At 40.9% G+C, this 23,450-nt stretch overlaps 1 long non-coding RNA gene across 2 annotated transcripts in view; it reads left to right on the forward strand.

Annotated features, from left to right (window-relative positions):
• The window catches only part of LOC141737851 (uncharacterized), a 76,132-nt gene that overhangs the window by 35,961 nt on the left and 16,721 nt on the right, over window positions 1-23,450 (forward strand). For both annotated transcript variants that reach the window (XR_012585249.1, XR_012585250.1), the window contains exon 2: window positions 22,209-22,366. This is a non-coding gene — a long non-coding RNA (uncharacterized LOC141737851). The remainder of the gene's footprint in view (window positions 1-22,208; window positions 22,367-23,450) is intronic.

Below are 23,450 nucleotides of genomic sequence, written 5' to 3' on the forward strand. Positions count from 1 at the left end.
TAATATTTGGTATTCTAATATTGTGTAGACCAAAAATGTCTGTAATTACCCCACTGTTGTGATCCACATGAGGCTGTGGGGATATGAGGAGACTCCTTTCTCCAAAATCTTCATTGGTGATACTGCAAAACGTAAATATAAATCAAGAGTTGCCAAAGTCTAACTCAGATAGAATTTGTATATTAAAAAAGATTTTAAAAGGCTTTTCAGCTTCATAAATTAAGAAATAAATGGGGCTACTTCTACACTGCAGGGATAGCACAGGTGTTGCTTTGGATATGGTATTAAAAAAAACCAACCTTCCCTCACTCCTCAAAACTACAGGAGGTAATCATGCTAGGTAAGCTGAGCAACCTCCGTCCCAGGGGTGTGAAACAATTAGAAAAGGAAGATGTAAAGCCAGAAGCAAAGACTGTGTTCTGACAGACAGCTAAATACATCTGAAAAATTGCAAATATAATACCTATATTTAAAATGGGGAAAGAAAAATGATCCATGTATCTACATGCATTTGTAGTATCAAGGGATTAAAAAAAAATAAAATATTGAAGGAACAAATAAATACATTGAAATATATAGAAAACATCTTTCATTACAGCATAGGCTTTAAGGTCTAGATGAAACCAGATTAATCTCTGATAAATTTGTATAGATATTATATATCCTTTGTCTAGCATAGTGCATCAGCATGGCATTCATAAATTTCAGTCATGAAAGAACTACTAAAAAATGGAAAAGGCATGTTTAATAGGAGAATTGTAAAATAAATTGTAATGTAAATGAATCATAAACAGATGAAATAATGACAGGCATTGTTGAAAGGTGGATCACAGTGCAGATTAGAGGTGAAACTCTCTGGATTAATTTTGGGATTAATCTTGTTTACTGTTTTGACAGGAGCTATTCTTGCTGTCTATATCTTTATTTGCTTTAAATCCAGGAGGGGAAAAACTTCTTTACGGTGAAAGATCAATGTACAAAAAAGGAATGGACATAAACTGTCCATAATTATATTTTGATTAAAAATGAGAAGAGCAGTGAAACTCTGCAATATCCTACAGTAGAAGTAATGAGACCAAAACAGAGGCATATTACTGCTAAAATAAATAAATGCTTGCATCAATAGTGGGATAGTTTTGATGATTTTTTTTTTAATCGCTATCTATTAATGTGTTTTAATGAAGTACAAAGATTCTTTTAAAGAATATAAAGAGATTGAAAGGAGAATTTAAACCATATGCAACGAAAGCAACACAAGGCCACATTCCAAATAGCAAGAAAACAGGAAAATGTCAAATAGTTAATCCTCAATGACACCCCTGTCCTGTGTAATGAATATGGGTGGCGTCATATTAGGGGAGAAAATCGAGTATGTAATTACAAACTCTATCACAATGCACATTGTGTCAGTGGGGCTGAACCAACATTGCAAAGGGCTACTGTAATTCAAATACTTTGCTTTTAGTTTTAGTGCTGTACTAGTAGGTTTGGGGGTTTGGGTTATTTTAAGTTTCTGTGTGTGTTTATAATTCCTATTTACATGAGACCGTACACACAAAGCATGTGTTTTGATCAAACACTAAATAATTACTATGGGTTGAAAGTACTAATTCTATGCCAAAATTCCTGCCAAAACAATAAAAGTGATATAATTTTCACCATCCTTTTTTTTTTTTTTTTCTTCTTCTTTTCCCAACCTGGCAAATATTAGCTCTCTGAATCAAAACTCACCAAGTTTCCAAGCGTCTCCTGATCTGCCCACGCTCATCGAGTTCCAAGAAAGAGAAAGGCTGATACAGCTGCTAGGCAGCATTTTGAAAATGTTGAAATCCCTTTGAATACCACAGAAGGATCTTGGTCTATAAATTGTCCTCAGCAAATATGCCATGAGTGTAAAAGTTATAGCTCTCTTTAAAGGCCAAACTGGCAGAAAAGTTTTTAAATCCCTAAGAAGGGTGTAGAAAATATCCAATTTTATATGAAGAAAAAATTGCATGCTTTTGTGGTATAGATGTTGAAGAACAACTAGGCAAGAAATGCTCTGCAAAGAAAGGATTAACATTAATTTCTGTAACTTAGTCTAGTATAGATTTTGATGATTATGGAGCATGTCGGCAGAAATTACGCTTCAGCACAGTCATCTTCAGTAAGTCTCAAATAGGATAAATAATCAGTAAATACTTGTCCCCCATTAAGTCACCAAAAATAAATTAGAGAAATATGAGCTTCAGAAATCATAAACACAATGCATCTCTCATGTTTTCCCATACATATGGTAATACTTAGCATGGTATTGGTTGGGGTTGGTTTTTTTTTTTCAATTCTGCTTTCATAAAAATTCCTACAAACACTGAAAGTATTTGGAGATTATAGCCACCAGTTGTCACTTAACCGCGCTACTTTCACTTGGACTTTAAAAGTTGCTTATAGTCTCCTCTGACAGTAACTCCCCAGAAGATGTCTTGTAATTGAAAACAGAAGAAAATTTCACCTTTCAGTTAAAAAGTTTGAGTTTGTTATTTTCTTGTTGGAAAGCCAGCAAAACAAACAAATCTCTGAAGGGAGCTCTTCTCACGCGTTGGAAATAACTGAAATCAGATTATGAGTACAGCTGAATCAGAGGAATCTTCTTTATTCGATGCATGCAATGACATCTACACAAAATCATCAGCTTCTCAGTAACTCTGAGGTACATTATTTGTTAAAATCTGTACAAAGGTTACAAACAAAATGTGTGGTGTCCCTTGATGGGTCCCCCTGGTGTCCCTAGTGCTTTACATAATAAAAATTAATTTAGCAATGCCTCCTCTGTTTTGCCACAAATTACTTTTTTATTGCAATGTGAGCTTGGCAATTCTTCTAATTAAAATGTTTAAAAAGAAAAAAAAAAAAGTGCATCCCTTGACTTTTCAGTTTTGATCCCAGCATGGGTCCATTATCACAGACCAAAAGAACACAAACGGTTCTTTCTATCAGAAGTGATGTTCTTAGAGCCAGACATTTTCCATTTTTATCTTATGAAAGTGTATAGGATAACCAGTACACACCATGCTTTCTGGGCCAGGCCCTTTAATTTTCATTTTTCACCTTCCAGGCTCTTACCTTATATAATCAAGTACCTTCTGTGTATCTACCAAGTGGGCATTTTTGGAGTCTTGCTGGTTGTGTAGGTGTATGGAAATCTGATTTATGTGCACAATCAGGCATTTTGCATACATAAGCACACTACAGTATAGGCCATGAAATGTATGTAAATATGGCAATCCTTTTTTTAGGGCTGCCTTACTGAAGTCCCCAGACATAAATTTTGTCTAGGCTGAGGTATTTTGTTATTTGCCATGGCCCATTTGCCAGACACCCACTAATGTTGAATTAATGGTCTCTCTGAATGTATAAATTGACTTTGCCACAAGGAAGAGTCAAAAGGGTGCAAATGGCTATCTAGGAGCCCAGTGTAAAGTAGATGAAAATAAGGTCCTTGAAAGAGTTGCAACTGAAGTAGAATTATTCTGTCAATTTAGAAACAGGTTGTTGGATGAGCGTGCGAATGAGCTAAATGTTGGAGTTTATTTTAGTTAGAAACTTGTAAGGAAAAGCAAACAAGCTTAAAAGGGTATCATGAGAAGAAATTTTTCGATAAATGCTTGGAGACTGTTAAAAGAAAATGCTAGAACATAACAACATTTTATCTACTTCCCTAATTTGTCAGCAAAACCACTTGTGCAATGAAGGTCCCTAGCCCAGGAATGTATAAGAAGAAAAAAGATACAGTCATTTTAAAAGGAATTAAAGGTGGAGTAAATCAGACAACCTGGCAATGCCTTAGGAACGTCAGCTTATTATAGGATGTGCTTCCATGGGAATTTTCTTTATTAAAGAAGCTGGCTCATGGACTTCAAATCCCATGGTGCGGTTTGCTGACATTTAAACTGTGTCAGGACTTGTGATGTGCTGTTCTATGATGCTGCAAGCTAGAATGCTGGAAATAGCCCTCTTTAGAAAAACCCTCCAAAATTGTACATGTGATTTAGAATATGGAGCTGGGATGGGAGAGACAACTGTTTAAACTGAAGTCACTAGAGGGAAGAAAAAAAAAAAAAAGGGGGGGGGGTGGGAAGCATGGAGTCATGCATTCAGTTACCACGATGACAAGCTTGAAGATAACACAGACATGTGAGCAAACCAGAACTGGCTTATATTTTCTCGTTAACTTTCTGGTCTCTTCCCACCCATCCCTCTCAATGAAAATTGAGGTTAATTAAAATACTTTCAAATTTGTCTGGGACCCCCTGGCTGATGGAATTGGTTACAAAACACATTGTGAGCTTCAGTCAACGCTTATCCCATGACTGAGTCATGTTAAGGTTCCTCTGCTATATCACATGTTTTAAGCTGTGGACTGACATTGCATCCTTTCTCTTAATGAGGATGCTAATAAAGCTTCTCTTCTACCTTGCTATCCATGTGGCAATCTATATGCTATTTATATAGCTGGATGGGGCTTTGAGCAGCCTGGTCTAGTGCGAGGTGTCCCTGCCCATGGCAGGAAGGTTGGAACTAGGTGATCTTTAAGGTCCCTTCCAACCTAAACCATTCTATGATATAATGAAAGTCGTTACTACAATATGCACCTTTGGCATTGCCTTTAGTTATCCTTGGCACAGCTTGGTGAAACTGGTGGATGCTAAAAGCAACCTGGGGATACCAAGCACTCAGACACTGAGTCACATAAGCCTTATAACTGCTTAGAACTGGAAGAAGTTAGGTTACAAATAGAAAAGTTTAATGAATGTCAGTTGACATCAAGGGGACTTATTAAAAACACCTGAGTTCATCAGAAATAGGAAAAATAGATGGTTGCCCTTAAAAAATCCAAACCAAAACAAAAAAAAACCCCAAACAATCAAAAAAACCACAAAAGAATCCAAATAAATGAAAAAAAAAAACCACCCCAAAAAACCATCCAACAAACAAAACCAAAACGCATCTGCTGCAGGCAAGTTTATTTCTCCACTTTTTGCTTTTCAGTAAAGCCAGGAAAAACATGGCAAGATGAGTCACTTGGTTCTGATCTATTTTGCTGTTTTCAAATTCTGTCCTTTCCCCCTTCACCTCTATTATCCTTGCTTTCTGCTACAAGTATTACTGATTTAAACAATAGCTTTTTAGAAGCCCCCCCATCCTGTTCTTATTAGTCTGGTACCACTGGGTGCAGGTTGCCAGGGTATGATGTTGGACCCAGGGTTTTCTGGGCCTCCATAACTCAAGACTGGAAAAGCAGCAGAAACTCACTGTTCAGGGCAAAGTGTAGTGAACTACCAGGTAAAGTGTAAACTAGGCTGTACGGTATAGCGTGTAGCAAATGGCAAGTTGGTAGGGGTTTGGGAGGTGGAGAGAAAAGAGAGGCTTTTTTGTCTCATAGGAAGGGGTCCTTCTGCCTAAGGAAGACGATGTCTTGCAGAAACTTCCTGTGGTGCGGGACGCTGTGCCGAGTTTAAGGCTATGGGCTATGAGAGATGGCAAGAGCTGTCCACCGTGTGACAGCCTATAATGCTGTTAGCTAGGCAAATTCCTGACAGTAGGCCTCAGTTTAGGCATTTGCAAGAAAGTTTATTTTCTAAAAGCTGAAGGGGATGTGGGTGAATGAAATGAGTAATTCCTGAGTGAATGCTGTAATATTTTCCGTGTATGGTTAGAAACGTAAACACGTTGGGAATGGGTTCAAGAGACCAAGATGTGGAGGTGTGAGGGATACGTTTTAGCCAGTTTATAAATCTGAAACAGTAAAAAAAAAACAATGCTGGATAAGCTAGGTGTAGGTATAACTGTTTATTTGGGGGGTTTCACTTTTTGTTTTTTACCAGCTGCAGAAATTGCTCGTACTTCACTCCCCTTCTGGAAGAGCAAGACAGAACAGCAACCTCTTTTCATCAGGCCACAGATCAGGCAGCAGATGGCAACTTTGGATGGCCTCCGATCAGGCTGGCTTGAATTAGAGATGAGTCCCATCCCCTTCCAAGTGAGCACAATGCGAGGCTGAACTGGGAATTGGATCATGTCTAAACATTGTGTCTGGATTCAAAATGCAGCAGAGTTTTGCTGTACCTGATCCAAGGGCTCGGCTTGAGCCAAGCCCTAATTAGGACTTGTAACTTAACAGAGAAATGCTCTGTGCGTTGCCATCAGTAGTCCTGTGTTACCTATCTCTTCCTATGATATTTTAGAAAAGATAAACTGTCTCCAGGGCACAGCTGGTCTCTGAGGGCTGCTTATAGCACTCCATTTTAACACCTGAAATGGAAAAAGATGCTATTTGACTTCGTAACTCTCTTTCATCTCTGGATAACCAGCTGGACTTAGGAGACACTTACTATGAACAATCTCCCAATAAGTGAAGGCAAAAGCAAGGTAACCTCTGAAGTAATCAAGTAGCTTTTAAGTAGTTGCTTGCAAATCAGGAGCAACTTCTTCTTTCCCAATGTAGTGCATGGATGAAAAGGGGCAATAACTTGAAAATGGAATTCATAACAGCAAAAGGAAAAAACCTGGGAAACAATTTTGAAGACAATTACTAACATAGATGACAAAAAACAGAGAAGCCTCTCTAATTGGTTTTCTGAGTCCCTCGTTCTCAGAATAGCTGATTGGAGTTGTGCTGCCTAATGTTACTATCCACTCTTTGTAATCCCTTGCTGCACAGTGAAGGGGAAAGTGTTGTGGGACTGCAGGAAAGGCAGCACTGCTTTCTGCTCCCTGACCTTCCACGCGCTCTTGTGATAGTATCTGAGGTTTATTAAACAGACCTAGTGTCTGCATATCACTGTAGACTATTCTACTTAGTGTGACTCTTCGCTGTGGAGCTGGGTTCAGCTGCAGAAGGATCTCGGCACCTCATTCATTTTAGAGTTTGCGCTGCCAAACCCCCACAGTAGGAACGGAGGTGATGTTCTCCCTGGCTAGCAAAATGGAAACAGGCACAGAAGGGCTGAGCCCACACAGCACACTCCTGCTCACACGAATCTACCCTTATTTAGACCCCCTACAAAATATTGTTTTATAAAAGCAAGAGTTTTACTCTGTGCGCATGCTTGTCATTTATATCACAAACAGGCACTGAGCTCAGGGAACATGGACATCTGAAGTTGTATATTGGCTTACGCTACATCACAGGGCCGTGCTTCCCTGCCTGCCCTGAGAGGGGGATGCCGTCTGCAGCTGCTTCCTGCTGGTAAATGCGCTGGTAAAATCGCTCTGGGTGAAGCTAAAAGGTAGAAACAAAACTTCCTCTCCCCCATCATATCTAGAGGGAAGCTAACTGCCCCACGAGGGCTGTGGGCCCCCATTGCTCTGCCCACACGGGCAAAAGGACAATCTCATGTTTGCTGTAAGTTTATAAGCTAATGTATTGGAAGTCTGAGCTTAGACATAGCAAAGGCCGTGCAATCCTTTAGGCTGCTTTAGCATGCATGGCATCCGCATCTTATTAACATGCCAACCTAATTCCACTCCTTTGCTTCACAGACAAGTACCACTTTATTAGCCACAAATCTATTATCTTCCCATTTGAAGGGCTCTGAATAGGCTTACAGCAACATTCCGCTTTTGTGATACAACAAGTCTTTTCACATTGATGAAAATACTTTAAGAAATGAAAAATAAAATTCAACAGTGACAGAAATTCCAGTCGTTCCTTTCATCCTCCCAGTGTGAGCCAGCAGGTGCAACTTGACATTCTTTAAACAAACCTTCCCCTTGCTTTGTGGCTGAAGAAAGGCTTTGGCAAATGCTTATCCTTTGATATGATGTGTACTTGACAAAATTCACAGGGAGATCTGAACCGCCGCTTTGAAGCAAATGCTTATTAGAACACCGGAGCGCTAAAGTGCACTGTGATTTGGCTCGGTTGCTAGTAAGACATCAAGAAAAATGTGCCCATTATGTCAATTCAAAGTCAAGTCTAAACACGCTGACTTCTGAGAAATCTGAGGAGAATTTGTGGCCGCGCAGCTCTGCCGCTTTATTGCTTATCTAATTTGCATTTCCTTCTCTGTCTGTCAGTTCCCCCCTGCATTTGTAGCTGAGCAGTTGGTGAATCATCTGGAATTCATTAAATATTTTCCATTACTGTACTTTACTTTCCATTTTCAGACCTCCTTCTTCTCTTCCCCAAAATGTGCTACGCTTCCAGCTGCACGTGAAAGGAAGTGGGGACCCGTCTCCCTTTCACAGCTTGGGGGTTGTTCCAGGATCGTGTTCAGTCTATGCAGGTATTCAGCGGGGAATACTTGATCTAGAATATCTGGAAAGGTGCTGTGGAACGTGGGCCAGCAGCGAGGACAAAACGTCTCATGTTGTTACCCAGGAAAGGTTGGTAGGTGAGATGAAACTAATGCATCTCTTTCTGCCCTGACACAAAAAAAAAAAAAAAAAAAAGACCTTTTGTCCTTTCTCTCTCCTTATGTCTTGAAATTCCCCATGAAATGTTACAGTTTGTTGCGATGTCTTCTTTCTTTCCTGCCTGTGAGTAACCCCCTAGCCTGGTGATTGCTGGCTCGTGCACAGCCAACTTCTTCAAACATGATACCCCGAGTCTGGAAAGCATTCGCAAAACACCTGACCTGCCTCTTCCGTAGCAGATGGCAGATCCTGGTAGAGGATCTCTCTGATCCTAACGAGCTGTCTCATTTAGCAGAGGTATTTCAAGATGTACCTTCTGGAAGCTTAGGAAATGCAGCTTTGAATTTGAAATGTGGTTTGTATTTTTAATGCTGAATATAAATAACTACTAGAACAGCCTCCTTGATGCTTAGTTTATTCCCTTTCTCTTGACATATTTAAATCAAGATTTGATAACTTCCTAACAGATTTTCTATAGTTTAATAAGAAATTATCATCTTGAAACAAGACTTTCTGGTCTGGCCATCAGGGCTTGAGGGTAGTATTCACAGAGTTAGATAACCATAACAGTCCACCCTGGCCTTAAAATGTGCTAGGCACCATACCGTCATTCTTAATAGATTAAAAACTGTCTCTTTAGCTGGGGGTGGTAACAGTTCTTCGCTGAGGTGAACAGAGAGGTCATGCTGGTGGTGGTCAGCAGGAGTGGGTGTCTTCAGTGGTCAGCCCCTGGTAGGCTGCAGGTGGGCAGGACATGTCCTAATGTGCTCCATCCACTGCCTGCAAGCAGGAAGGTCCTTCTCCCAGTTTAGGCTGAATACACGAATACAGATAATTAGTCATTGCATCAAGCATCGGAAGCAAGCAAGAAAGGAGAAAGGTGCTCCAGGTTTTTGTTTTCCCTCCTGTCATAGGAAAAGCGCTTGGAATTGTTGATTTGTTAAAATGTTCAAGAGAGACATGACATTTGTTTCTTTTTCTGAAAACTTAGCATGTAAACACAGCAAATGTTATGTTTTGCTTTGAACGTACAAGTTGCATCTTAAATATTACAGCACGTGTAAAGGCATACACATGTACACAGAAAAAAAAAATAATCTGGTGTCGAGGCTGGTGCCCTGGGGAATGGGTTGGAAGGGCACTTGCAAGAGACCTTGGGAAAAGACTACTGAGGGCTCTACGTGCCTAGACTTGTTGAGGATTGGGCCATTCAAATATGGTATCGGACTTGCCTCAGGTATGTAGAGGTCTGTCTGCCCGGTCTCAAGTGGTAGAAAACTGCAGTCGGAGAAACTATTTCAGGAGAGGCTTGTAGCTGTCAGGTAATGCTGCTGTCGGGTGACACAATCACCTTGCAGAGAGTGCAGTCCAGGTTGCAGTTCATACACAGGGTTTGTTCTTCTACCCAGACCACCGTAAGAGCTAAATGCCTTGGAAGCAATGAGGGTTACTTGCTTGAAAGCATATCTGTTGTCAGTAAGTCTTGCCCTCAGATGGTAAAGAAGGCGTGTGCCAGTCGTGTCCGTGGACTTGTCGGGTTTCAGGAAGGACCAGCTGAGCTGTTGAGGTTTGCTAACCTCTTGGCATCAAAACAGTAAACTACACGTGTTCAGCAAGAAACCGCAAGCACTTTGCCTGAACTCAGCAGGATGAGTGTGCTGAGCAAGGGACCTCGGTGAGATGCATGCGTGGACCTTATCTCAGCAAGCAGAAGTGCTGAGCCAATAACAACGCAATGGCTTTGGCATCAGACTAACGAGCCAGATTTGCTGATGCTAGCGCTCTCGGATTTCGGCTCCTGGACATTGGGCCAGCGCAATGGAGACGCTGAGCCTGTAATATCACAGTACCTAATGACTTGGCATCACCTCCTCAAGCGAGAGCTGCCGTGCTAATAACCACAGGGGCTCAGCCTGCCACTTAGCTGAAGACCTATTAACTAGTGGTGCTAAGCCAGGAACAGCAGAGAGTCCTGCAAAATTCATACTGATGTCAGCCATGAAAGAGCTTTGCCTCTATTAAAAAGATTAATAGTCGTAGTATAGAAAGTGAAAACCTGCTGTTACATCTCCTGGTTTGGCTGCGCATTGCATCCCTCAATCTTCCATGTGATAGTGTAAGAGCTGTCATCCTTTTTCAGAGGCTAAAGGAGTCCGGTTTGCCCTTTTTAAATAATCTTTTTTTTTTTTTTATCAGACAGTCTCTTCTTCTTGCATCTAAAATTAGATGCAGCTTCTCAACTCGCATCAGACAGAGGCACAGCAGAGCATCTAGGGGGAAAAAAGTATGTATCTAGAAGCCCTTAGAGAGATTCACTGTCAGATTGGAGCAAAGGAAAAAAATAAAAGAGCTATCGTTTCCGGGTTTGAGGAGTTTTTTTACGTATGTCTGTGAGACTCTTCTTTTTTCTGAATGGGAAACAATGGAAATGGGCGTGGGGAAAAAAACAAACGCAAACTTGATTATGTTTCTCAAGCTAGTTATTTGTAAAGTAAAATGTATTTCACCTTCTCCAACAGAAACCAGGGGAAGGTGATTTCTTTTCCCCCCATTTTCTACAAGTTTCAGTCTCTTCCCATGCCTAGTAAATGTTTCTATGAGTCTTTAAAAAGACATTTGGGAGGCTCCCAGGCTATCAATATTCAATTAGCATTTAGTACTACAGTCGTCTCTTTGCAAATTAAAAACCATGCAGTTTCCATAGTGACCTAAACAAGATGAGAATCCGAGGGAATCTGACAGAAGTGAAGATAAGCAGATAGCAATGCAGATATTTTAAATGAGTTTGGGGTGGTGTTTTTCATTTATTTGTTTTGTTTGTTTGTTTGTTTTTCTCCCAAGGTGTATTTTGAGGAACCGACTGTAATCCTGACTCGAAAGATCTCTGGCAATGACTGGGCAGCTAGATCCTGGCGTAAAACTGTTTTGGGCGCTCTTCAATGTTCTCTAATAATGCTTCAGAGTAGTAAATGGCCAGGAAAGGATATTCTCCATTTTCAGCTATTGATGTAGCTTCACCAGCCCTCTTTCCTTAATGGCATCACAGCTTAAGCAGATGCACTTCTATGATCTTTGTCTTTCTCTGAAATATGAGTGACAAATGAGGCTCCCTGCAATGCAGAAGGAACTCAGTCACACACCCTCCATTCCACAGTGGTGCCAGTGTCCCATCAGTGGGATGAGGCCACCACAGCAAGAGATGCTGGTTTTACTACAGAAAAAAAGTCTGGCAGATTGTTGTGTTCTTTCACTAAGTTTCTTGAGCTCTGCTTTTAGACTGAATTTTGTTTAGGCAATGATAAGTAGATACAGCCATCTGTATGATTTGTTTGTTGTTGGGGTTTTTTTAATTAGGGGTTGGGAGAATGTGCCTAGAGAATTGGGGTGGGCAAGGAGTGCTGAGTTTTGGTAGGTAAGCAGATGGTTTTATGCAATGTGACATTTAAATTCCAGTCCATAACATGTTTGTGCAGTGCTTAGATCAATGGATATCCCTTTAGAAACAAGAAAATCATTATTAACATTTGGTTGGTTGTGCAGTTGGAGCATCAGAGAGGCAAAAAGCACGTGTTCTGTATTTTTTGGGAAGATCAACTACAGATATAAACCTGAGCTTAGAGAAATTTCCCCTGGCACTGTGGCACTGTGCTCCCCTTTCTTAGGCTGGTGCCCTTGAGGCTCAGCACAAGCTCATGATGGATGGGACACTTCTAAGCCACAGGAAAACCCTCAGCTGGCCAGACACATTTCCTGGCCTTTAAGAACAGTATGTCTCACCCTTTGTAAAGCATTTTGTTTTAAAATGAGGGTAAGGGGAAAGAACAAATTCCAAACTCTCAGCCTTCCAGTCTGCAAAATTTGCAGCCGCTGACGTGCATTGCCTGCAGCGGGTTCCTCCACGCTAGCACGTGTAAAAGCTGAAACTTTAGGGTCTGAGCACTGATGCTGATTCTTCTCTGCCAGCCATCCTGTACCCTCTTGCTGTTTAGCTGAGTGTTGAACCGTGTGTTCAGAGCCCCTCATTGAGATTTTGCCCCCCGTTCAGCCCAGTCAGCGCATGTGTTGCGTCCTTGCAGAGCTAGTACAGCTACTGGTACCTAAGTTACTCATCAGAGTAACAAGCTCACTGAGATGGTTAGGCTGTTCGTGTCACTACAGCAGAGACGCATCTGTAATAGATGATTCTCTGCCCTGCACCAGGTTGAATGAGGCAATTTTTTGCCATAAGAACAAAAAAATGAAGGTAAAACGTACTATAATAGCTGATACACATTTCTACTGCTCTGATACGTCCATAACAGCATTCTGCATGAGTTTCTATATATGGTGTGGCTAATAAGACAAATTAGGTATTCCAGCTGCAAAAACACAGTGTGCAGAGAATGATGTGCAGTTCAGCTGCAAAAATATGGCACTCGTGTGACATTACATTCAACCCTCTTCCCCCAGGAGTTCTCCCTCCTAGGTCAGCGTGGAAATGACAGCCATCGCCAACACAGCGCAGTCCGTTTGCTAGGGAATCGGGATACTTGCCTTTCTGCAGCTGCCAGTTAGGTGGTCTTCACAAATATCAAAATCAAATAAAGAAAACGGGACTGTCAAAATCCAAAAGAAGTTAGTAGAGATAAACACTGCTTGATTTGTTGGGGTTTTTTTGTGTGTGAGAGAGTAAAAATAAATACGCTTTTTGAACTTATTTAGTTTCTATTAAAGGGGTGCTTCCACGGCTTAGAACAACTAACAGAGGTCTTTCCATTTGGGTCCATTTCAAATTTAAGTATATATTTTATTTTGTTTTGTTTATCTCCATAATTATCATCACCGCCTTCATCTTTAATCCTGGTAGATTCACTGAATGGCGTGGCTCCCTATAGAAGTTCATTTATCCAACTCTAATTTGGCAGGTGTGTATATACAATTGTGATTACATACTTGCACCACTTAGAGGTGAGCAGCGAGTTAAAACTTCCCGTGAGAACTACCTTGTTGATTTCCTTTTCTTCTTCTCACCGCTGCTGCTGGCAGCTGGCTGTGTGTAAGATACTGGTTCTGCAGGTTCCTATCCTGGCACCATACGTGGCTGGAGGCTTTAACAACTGTTCAAAAAGGCGTGCTCGTAAGTGACAAGAAAATCCCTGAACTGCCCAGTTCTGTATTCGATCAAGGTTTGTGAGGTTTTTTAATTCTTATTTTATAATAATAAAAACAGCTTTAAGGATGCAGACTTGGAAAGTGTCAGCTGGTAGGATTAGGAAAAAAGTCCTGTTGCAGCAAATTTACTGAAAGAAACAACTGAGATTTTGTGTAGTCTAAATGTTCCCTAATCCAACATGTCCTGTGTTCTATTCAAAGCATAGCTTCACAGTGTGATTCTCAGCTAGTGTGCATAATTCATTTACTAATGTAAATTGAATGGTCCAGGCAACAGCTCTTATTTAAAAAAAAACAAAACCAAACCCCAAACAAACCTGCAGAAAAACTCAGGTTCTTTGCTGAATAGTTAAATGGTTGAAAATTCACAGCTCTGTATTTGTTTTTAGTACGTGTGTATCAACCTATTGTCTGCTCTGAGGTAGACCCCCTCATTTCATTATCCTGAGAAGTGGCTGCTTGCTTATGGTTCGCGTTCTGACCATCCAACCTCATTGATATCGCTTGATCTAAGTGGTGGGATTTTTTAAGCTATTATGTACTCACAGCTCCAATTTACCTCAGCTGCACAGAAGCCACAAAATCCCCAAACCCTCTTATTTAAAACTCTGGAATTAATATTCTACTGACAGTAATAAGGGAGGAGCCATGGCCAGAATGGGCTGCATAGACAAAGCTACATCCTGTTTTTCTGCTTCCTGTGAAGATGATGCTCACAGGTTGAAGATGGGCTGCCTTTGAGGGAGAGTATGAGAGGAGTATGAGCTGTTGCACTGCCTTTGTCCATAGTAATCAGTGTTATTTTACGGCCTAAGGTCGAGGTGATTAGGGAAAATCAAAACTGGATGAGAAGCAAACTAGATATGCTAACAGGTCCATCAAGAGCTGATTTTGATTATGGAGCATGTGCCAGTGGGGACAGGCAGAGTGCAGAAGGCTACAGCCCACTCTGAAATTCAAATTTTCAAGAAACCCAGACCACAGTGACTGATTTGATATTGAAACTAGGAAAGATGAGGAAAGGTGGTGTCTCGCTATGTCTATTATGTCTGTTATCTGTAAATGTTGGGATGAAAAGACTGTTTATAAAAGGTTTGGAAATGGCGTGAAGAACTGTGCTCTCCTTAGTGATGGATGCAACGACTGATGCAGCCCTGATTATATCTGCTCTGTAAATAAACACATTTAGGATGGCTTTGGCTTTATATGGCAGTGTGTGTCTCCTAGTACTTTAGAAGAAAGCTAGGAGTGCTTCTTGCACCTCTTTGAGGGATATTATCAAGTGGCCTCTACTTCTCTGCCAGCACAGCTGTCTCTGCTGGCAGCATGGCTAGGAAGGGTCTCCTGCATGACAGCAGCAAGCACAGGGGACTGAGCTCTGCGTGACTCCAGGCGTGCCCTGCTCCAGTGTCCCTGAGAGCTCTTCAGCAGGGGGAGCGGAGGAGGGAAAAGAGCCACTGGCTAAACTACCCTGCGGAGCCCATAATTCAGTTTGGGGGTCTGCTGGGGTTTGGTTTGGGGATTTTATTTTGTTGAGGTTTTTTATTCTTTTCTTTTCCCCACTTAAAGTGATTCTGCTGCAGCTGCAATAGTTAATGAAGTGCTGAAAATGGAGTTGCTATTCAGCATAGGGGGGGAAGAAGTCTTCCTTTTCCTGGCTCCCCACAGGCTCCACAAGTCACTCGGGTGGGTCAGGGGGGAGGACTTGGCTGTTAGCTCAAGCGGCATAGCCTGATGAGCAAAGCTTGGGAGTTTCATAAACAAACATCTCGGCAGCTGCGTCCCACCCAGGTTGGTGATGGGAGGACAAACTGTTAGCTCTGTGAGATACGGCTGGAGATCTCAATCACTGTGATCCTGGCTTTCCTCTGCAGCAAGTGGAACTGCAAGCATTCCCCTACATGCGAAAAGGGACTTTCAATTTAGGGTGAGGCCATTTGCTTTGCTTTGCATTTGTCAACCAAGGTGTTGACATTTGTATTGTTTTGGTTTATTGCGCTTAAGTCACAGCCCTAGACATTCTCCAGACTAGTTATTGCTCACAAATAAACAGAGACGTGTAAGACATTTGCTAGCATATTTACTTTTCCGGTGTGAAGCTAACGAGTGACATCATTCTTTAGCAGCTGTCTTGATTGTGCAGCCCTTTCCTGCAAGGATCATGTCCTGAGAACAGAAAAAAAAAAAAAAAAAGATCAAAACCCAGTAGAATGATGGCAAACATCTAACTGAATAATTAATTGAAAGAATAAATGACTCATTTCATCAAGATCATGAGTGAATCTGAGTCCTGGACTTCCTGTCCTATGCAAAGAGCCCTGAGAGTGTTTATTTAAGTGGGAAACATTCTCTGCGAGGAAATGGGTAAATAGGGACTTCGGGAGTTCAAAGCTAAGGTCCTGCAGAAGAAATACCAAAGCTCAAGGGCCATGCCTTTAATTTGCGTACACCATTGGTTACAACTTATAACCATCAAAGAACTGTCTCTCAATGCTTGTTCACATTATTTGATCTTCTTGAGCTTGCAAAAATTGATCTTGTTTGATTTTAGTCTGTAGGAACTTATGTCTCTTCAAGCCTTAATGACAGATAAAGATAACACTAGAATAACCTGCCTTGGACAATGGCTGGCTGGTTTTGGTTGTGTCTTGAAACAAAAAGGAGAGAAACATGTCTAAGAATAGAAGAAATTATCAAAACATTTAAATATATACATATTTAAGATTAAATCAAAACTGCTTGTCCCATATCACTGAAGGCTCTGGAGAAACAATTCTCCTAAGACATTTTATGGCAGCAGCAATCAGTGGAGGCTCATTCTTTTACTTGCCAATACCTTCAGCAGTGTTTATGTAAGTTAAGTAACAATAATAATTTTCTTCAACGTGTACGTTTTCTGCATCTGTGAGATACATTTTGTCAAATAAATGAAACAGGAAGGTATCTCCAGAACGTCTAAGTGAGGTATGGCATCCCATTTACAGCATGCTCCAGGGGCAACTTGTCAGTAGAATTGTGTGTCTCTCAGCAGCGTCTGGTGGAGCTGCAGACAGAAAATCCCAAAGAAATGTCAGTGATGCCTAAAATAATGACAAAGTCATTTTCAAGTTATTTTCAAAGGAGGTATCTGCTTCTCCCATGGTATGACAATAAAGCTGTCACAGATTTGAGCAGGCAGTTAGCCCCAGAATGCATGCTTTTGACCTGGGCGTTTGCATAAGTCAGATACAGAAGTTGTAGCACAAATACCTCAGAGCGTGTTAGAACTGAGACAGTCTGCGGTGTTCATCAAAGACTGAACAAAGTTTTGCTTATGTTTACATTTCTTGTTGTTTAGGAGAAGTACTAAACACAGTAAGAAATATAACTTTGTACTGAAAATTTCCAACTTGTTCATGGTTTGGCCCAGCCTCTGTGGGATACTCGATCCCACCATGCTGGGGTGCCACAACACTAGAGCTGTTGTGGAAGGTGAGGGGCATAACATGGTCTATGCTTAAAGGTCATCTGTTGAAAAATTTTGGCTTTAACTCTGCAACAAGGTTGATAACCTCAGAGGGCATTGCATTATTCATTTATTTCAGTGGGAGCAGGATGAGCCCAAGAAGAGCCCTTGGACCAAAGAGTGCAACTCAGTTTGTCTCCTATGAGTTCATCCTCGGTACCTCTGGCTAGCTGTCTTTCAAAATCACGTGCTTCCAAAATGGGGCAGAAGGCATTTTGGGGGGCTTTTCTTTGGGTTGGGGGTGGAGGGGGGAAGGTGTTCCACTTTTAACAGTGGAAAACTTTTTTTTTATCCACTATTTGTGTGTCTGTAGGAATGATCCACAACAGAGACACTTTGAAGTGGCTTCAATTTAATGATAATTCAGTACCAGATTCTGGCTGGTTATAATGGCTCCCGGGGAGCTTTTCAGACCTCATTTTCCCTGGTTTAAATCCAACCCCTGTTAACAATGTCCACAAGACAACATCGTTACCTATCAGGAGGCTTACGTAAAATGAACTGGTGTTAAGAGTACAGTTTTCAGTAGGCTGCATCAAGCCATGAATATGAACAGCATCTGTGTCCCAAAACCCCTTTCACTGCGTGGAAGGTTGACTTGGTCCAGTTGACTGCTGCCGCTTTCCTTGCTGCGAGTGACACCATGCGTAGTTACTCAACACTGCTGTGTACCTGGAGTGCCTTGTTGGCTACGGTTTGACAGGATAAAATATGTAATATGTATTTAAAAAACAAACCAAAACAAAAAAAAAAGAGGAAGTGAAAAGTCTGTGACAATCTGATGCTTACACCAGTATGAAGGTCATTCACACATTTCAGCGGTGCTGTTTTGCAACGCTGGAACAATTTAAGCCCTCAACAAATTTAGAGCCTTGAGAGGATCGCAGCAAATGTTAACCAAACTGCTTTCACCCGTGCCTCCAGGGCATTGATTTTAAACACCTAAGCTCCACTAGCCTTTGGGCTTCCATTTTTAGGCAGGAAGTTTATTAGAAAGGAAACATACGTGCTGCAGGAAAAGAGAGGCCTCTGGTACTTTCCAAGTCAGCATTTACGTGACTCGGGTTCATTTGGAGAAGAATAATTTATAGTGGCGTGAATAAATAATAGCAGTGAGTTCTAACTGTCCAAACACGATACATAATACCCTGGGAAAATTTCCTCTGCTGTGTACTAATGACTGATTGTTGGCTTTTATGTTGTGAGCGACTGTAACGAGTAAATCATTTGAAAATAACTGACGTGCTCAGGTTTATTTAAGCAGCGCTTGTCAAACGGCATCTTCAAGCCAATGTGAGATATGAGTTGAGTTCACTGCTGCAATCAGTGTGGTCTCTTTGCCTGCATTTGTAAGCAACCATGCAAGATCAGCTGCTGAACTTAAAAAAAATCAATGGTGTGATTTGCATTGCACAAAATTGCCATTATATCAGTGTCTCTTCTTGTGAAAATAAATACATTTAAACATCAGGTAGGTGCCTAGCTCATCTGGGAAGATCATCTGCAGACTAATATAAGAGCAATAGCAAAAATATATTCCCTCATGCATTCCATTTGTGTGTGGAGAAACATTTTCAAACTGTTGTTAATCATGCTGTGTTGACTGTTCCTCTAGCTGCATCTATGGCACGTAAAGCTTCCTTTTTTCTTTTTCTGATTGTAGTTTTACTGAAACGGCTCTTTTTCCATGTATTTTTTTTTAATCATCCAAAAGGAGCATGTTTTACGCTTCTCTCCTTGTCTACCACTGCTTCTTACTTATTTGAGAAAACCTTGAAACTTTATCATGAAAGGAAACTACCAAAAACGTTGCTTTGATTTTCATTTGCATCTCTTCATTGGTGTTAGTGAGAGGCCTTTTGAAAGGTAAGAAGCATTTCTCTATCTCTTTCAAAGGACATAAAATGCTTGGGCAAGGTGATAACTGGACATTACAAATTTTCCTCTGCCTGGTGAAGCTTACACTGCTTATGCTGGTTTTCTGCACAAGCAGAGTTTTCTGAGGTGTTTTCAGAGAAAAAAAGCAACGAAGAGCAACAAAAATAGTGCAAAGCATATTTCAAATTCAAAGTTCAATTTACACAATTTACAGCAGCAATAAAAATTTCTCTCTGTTCTACCAACTTTCTTATCCCAGGTGACAGTTAAGACATTCATCTGTCTTGAATTTCTCTTTGTCTACCTTCATTGTAATATCCAGGCACTGAGGTTTACTGTGAAACAGAGCAGTGGAGGAAGGAAGTCTTGGCCCAGATAGTTTCTGGCTTTTGACAAGGACACAATTCCTTTCAATGTCACAAATGAGATTTAGTTTTTTCGTTTCTTCCAGCTGCCTAAGTGTGCAGTTCTGGGTTTTGAGTTGCTTGATGTCGACATCTGGTCTTAAGTGGACTAAGAACCTAAACCCAATTCATGGAAGCTACCAAAATCTCACCCAGGTATTATAATGGCTATGGGTCACTGCTGATTTGAAGCCAGTCTTGAAGTGGTAGCATGGATGTCAAAGGTTTCATCTCCTATTTGCAGTTCTCTGAGCCTGCCAGTTCCGTTGCTCAGCATTCATCTAGGTCAAATCAGCTCTTTTTGCCTTTTTTCCCCTCTTTTCCTTTGTTTTGCATATCTTCATGGAAAGATGAACCCATCCAATGAATCAAAAGGTGAAAATACCCCACTGGTAGTGAATAAGTGGTCGTATCACTGAATATAGTTTTATCCTACTTTAATTTCTCACAATTGCAACACTTTTAACTAGGTTTTGCGTTGGTGGGTGGTTTCCTGTCTGCATTTGTGCTCAACTCTGATTACTTTGGATCCAATGCATTCATCTGAATTTAGTATTCAGTGAACAATTCTCTATTGTGGTCATATGCATAGCTTCTTACCATCTGGCATCACTATAGCTACTACTGGCCCTATGCAGTTTCCATGGTAGTCAATGGAAATTTTTGGGGCTGACTTCACAAAGCAATGCATCCAACACAGGAGAGAAAATATGTTAATCCAGAAAAGGTACTAACAGAGCTTGTCACTGAAGTACACATTTTCTTTGCTTTGCCCTATAGTGTAATCCCCACCTGACAGATGGCTCATCCAGATTCATCCAATATTTGTAAAGGGATGGAGAATTGTAAAACTGGGTCTTCCAACCACCAAGTTAGCAGCCTAACTTTGGTGCCATCCTTGAGAAAAAAGCTGTGGGATGAAAGCAAGTATAAGGCAGGGAGAAAATCAGCCAACCTAGCACCGTATTCACAGATTTGGAAACAAAGCTACCTCCCTTAACAGCTCTTTGCTGTTATGAAAAAAAAAATAAAAATCCCTCTAAAACCTTCTATGGTTATGTTTGTTTTCACAAAGGTATGTGTGTGTTTTGGTATTTGATCAATGCAAGTCCTCCATGGTTGCTATAGCTTTTTCAGGAATCTGAGAATTAAAAGATCACATAGAACATGGTTCTCAAATTAGGTGAATTAATGTAATCAAGGGCAGAATTTGCCTGTTACCTTGATTGTATTGCTGTTGTCTGGTTCATGTGCCCCTAATACACTGGTAATACAAGAACTAGCATTTTCAGTCCCTTTGACCCTCTCTTGAGTGAGACCAGAACCTCACCAGGAGAAAGGGAGCTACAGTATTTAAAAATTATTTTCATGTAGACTTTATAACTATTACCTTTTTCTCTTCTCTTCAGTTTACTCTTTTTCTGTGTGTTAAAAACCACTTTCCCTCCTCTGGAGAGCTTTTCCCTATCCCATGCCCTCTCTACTCCCAGCTTCCGTGACCCTCTTTTTACCTTTCTTTTCACACGGTACACAATTTGGGTTGTTTTCAAACAAATCTGAACTTTTACTTTGTTCTGATTTTATTTGTGGCCTGAAAAACAAAGCGCATTAAGTTGAAACAGACACTGAATTGCCTATGGGGGTAACTTGCAAAGTACTGATGCTTGGAAAGTTCCCAAAAGAAAACAAAGCCCAGCAGTCTTGCCTTGTTTGTAGAGCTGATGGAGATCATTGACTCCTAAACCTTTGCCATCTCCTTCCAACCAGCCCCCTAAAATAACAAATACATGGGCTATGTCAAACAGTTACAGTCTTCTGAATCACGAGCCAGACATAAGAGTGACATGGAGACTGTTCCTGCACATAAACATTAGTAGCTCAGTTTTGGGGCAGCTCTGTCACGCATCGCAAAGCTGTGCTGATTTACTTCCACTGAGAATCAGGCCCAATATCCCACAGAGAACAATCGAAGTGATGGATCTAGAAAACAGAGTTCACTCCATGTGGCATGAAGTACCTCTTCGAGGTTTTTGTTTATTGCTTCCTGATGATATGCTAGGCACTCTACAAGCAGGGAAGACATTTTCACATGCCCAAAGTCTAATTTAGAAAGTGAAGAGGATGGGGTGTGTTACAGGCAAGGGGACCCAAGATCAGGCTAAGGAGAAGAGTGGGATTCTGTAGTTGCAATGTGCCCACACCACAATGGCTCAGAGCACGTGTGATTTGAATCAGCTTGTGGAGCAAATGCAAGGCCAGTCATGACACTTCAGCATTCGTTCAGCTGACAGAATGGAGTCAAAAGCTGCAAGTTAAATATTTTGTATGAAAAAAGAAGGGCATTAACAGAGGCAGATCCGGTAGACTAAGTGCTTTTAACGATAGCCTGGAATAAAGCAATTGCTCACTCAAAACGGAAAATTTGATAGTGAAATTTTATTTTACTGTTATAGAAGTTGAACATTTTTACCCATATCGTAGAAAAATATCACTTTTCATTGATGCCGTGTTGTACATATAGTTTCAAAGTTCAAACAGGGAAAACTTGGCAGCCTTTAGGGGGGTCCACAGCTAGAATTTGCACACAGAGACAGAGAAGGAAGAGGGCAGCTCTAAATACAACTTTGTCCAAAAGCACAAAGGTGGAGGTTTTTTTCCTGCTCGAATGGGAATATAAATAGGGCTACTATCAGAAGTGTTATTTGTTTCTACTTCTGTTTCAGAAACAACAGTAGTGTTTCCAAGGTTGCTGCTGGTAAAATGTGTAGACACAGCTTATGCCTTCGTAGTGTCTCCTATAGCAAAAAAAAGTGGTAGTGTGGATTCTTTCAGTAGGATTTGCCACAGACTAAACATGAGAGTTTGCTTTCTAGGCTTGGTTGACTAACCTTCATCCACAAGAACGGTTCATGCTTTCCACAAAGCACCACGCAGGACAACCGGTGTCCACTTTGCCAGCAGTGCCAAGCCTCCAAATGGCAAGGGGTCTTCTGCAAATATTGGCATGCATTTGAAGGGCTGCATGCCAAAGGTACAGTTATTTTACTTTTTAATACAGTTATATTAATTTGACTTGGAGCCTGTCAGTCATGCAACTTAGTGGGGATCTTGATTACAGAGTAGGTTTTTTTTATTGATTTCCCCTTCATGCTTACCGAAGATATGGTTGCTCTTTGTTTGTCTTTCCTTATCCTTCCTTCCTCCCCTCTCCCTTTTACTTTCCTATGCTTTGGACATAATAATTTCACCTATATAGACATAAATGCTGATCTGAAGAAAACAACATGTAGCAGAAAGGCATACTAAAAGAATAAACGGTTTATTATCGCTCACCTGTTGTACACAATGGATGACTTTGGTAAGAAGTGGGACGTTGAATACCTCATTTCTCTCCTGCAGCAGCGTGGCTCTCTGGAGTGACTCCAAAGCAGGCAATGGAATTACACTCTTGTAAACACTGACTGGTGAATCGAGACGCCAGCCCTGCGAATTTCCTCTCACAGCACCCTCTCTTCCACTGCATTATGCAAATGTATTACGCGCGTTCACTGCTCTCAGCATTTCTTTTTCAGGCCTCATCTATATAGAATTACTGAAGCCATCTAGGTAATAACTTGAAAGAAAATAGACTCATTCAATGAAAGATTTTGAAATTGCAATCAGCCCTTGAAAGAGAGTGAAATCAGGGACAAGTAACAGATGTTGGTGGTGGCTAATCTTTCAGCCTATTATTTTACCATATGGGGGTCTATGCCACAGACTTTCATGCTGAAAATAAAAGAGAAATTAATCATTGTGTGACAATATAGAAGTTAAATAGCTCTGTTGCAGTCATATTTGCTTCCATCTAGAAACCATATGCAAGAGCATAGGCTCCAAAACTAGATTCAGCTGCACATAGGTTGTTTTTGTGGTGACAGACATCACATGACTTCAGAGGAAAAAGAGCTACACCATTTAGTTTACATGGAGAAAATGAATTTTCTGGCTATGCTGAGGGGTCTGTGAAAGGAAACCTACATACACACACCTGATGGACTCTGATAGGAAATGATATCTTCCCTGTGGAATCGAACAGAGAACTACATCATATGCATAGGATTCTATAGGATGTT

The sequence above is a fragment of the Larus michahellis genome, chromosome 1, assembly GCF_964199755.1.
Source record: "Larus michahellis chromosome 1, bLarMic1.1, whole genome shotgun sequence".
Taxonomy (NCBI): domain Eukaryota; kingdom Metazoa; phylum Chordata; class Aves; order Charadriiformes; family Laridae; genus Larus; species Larus michahellis.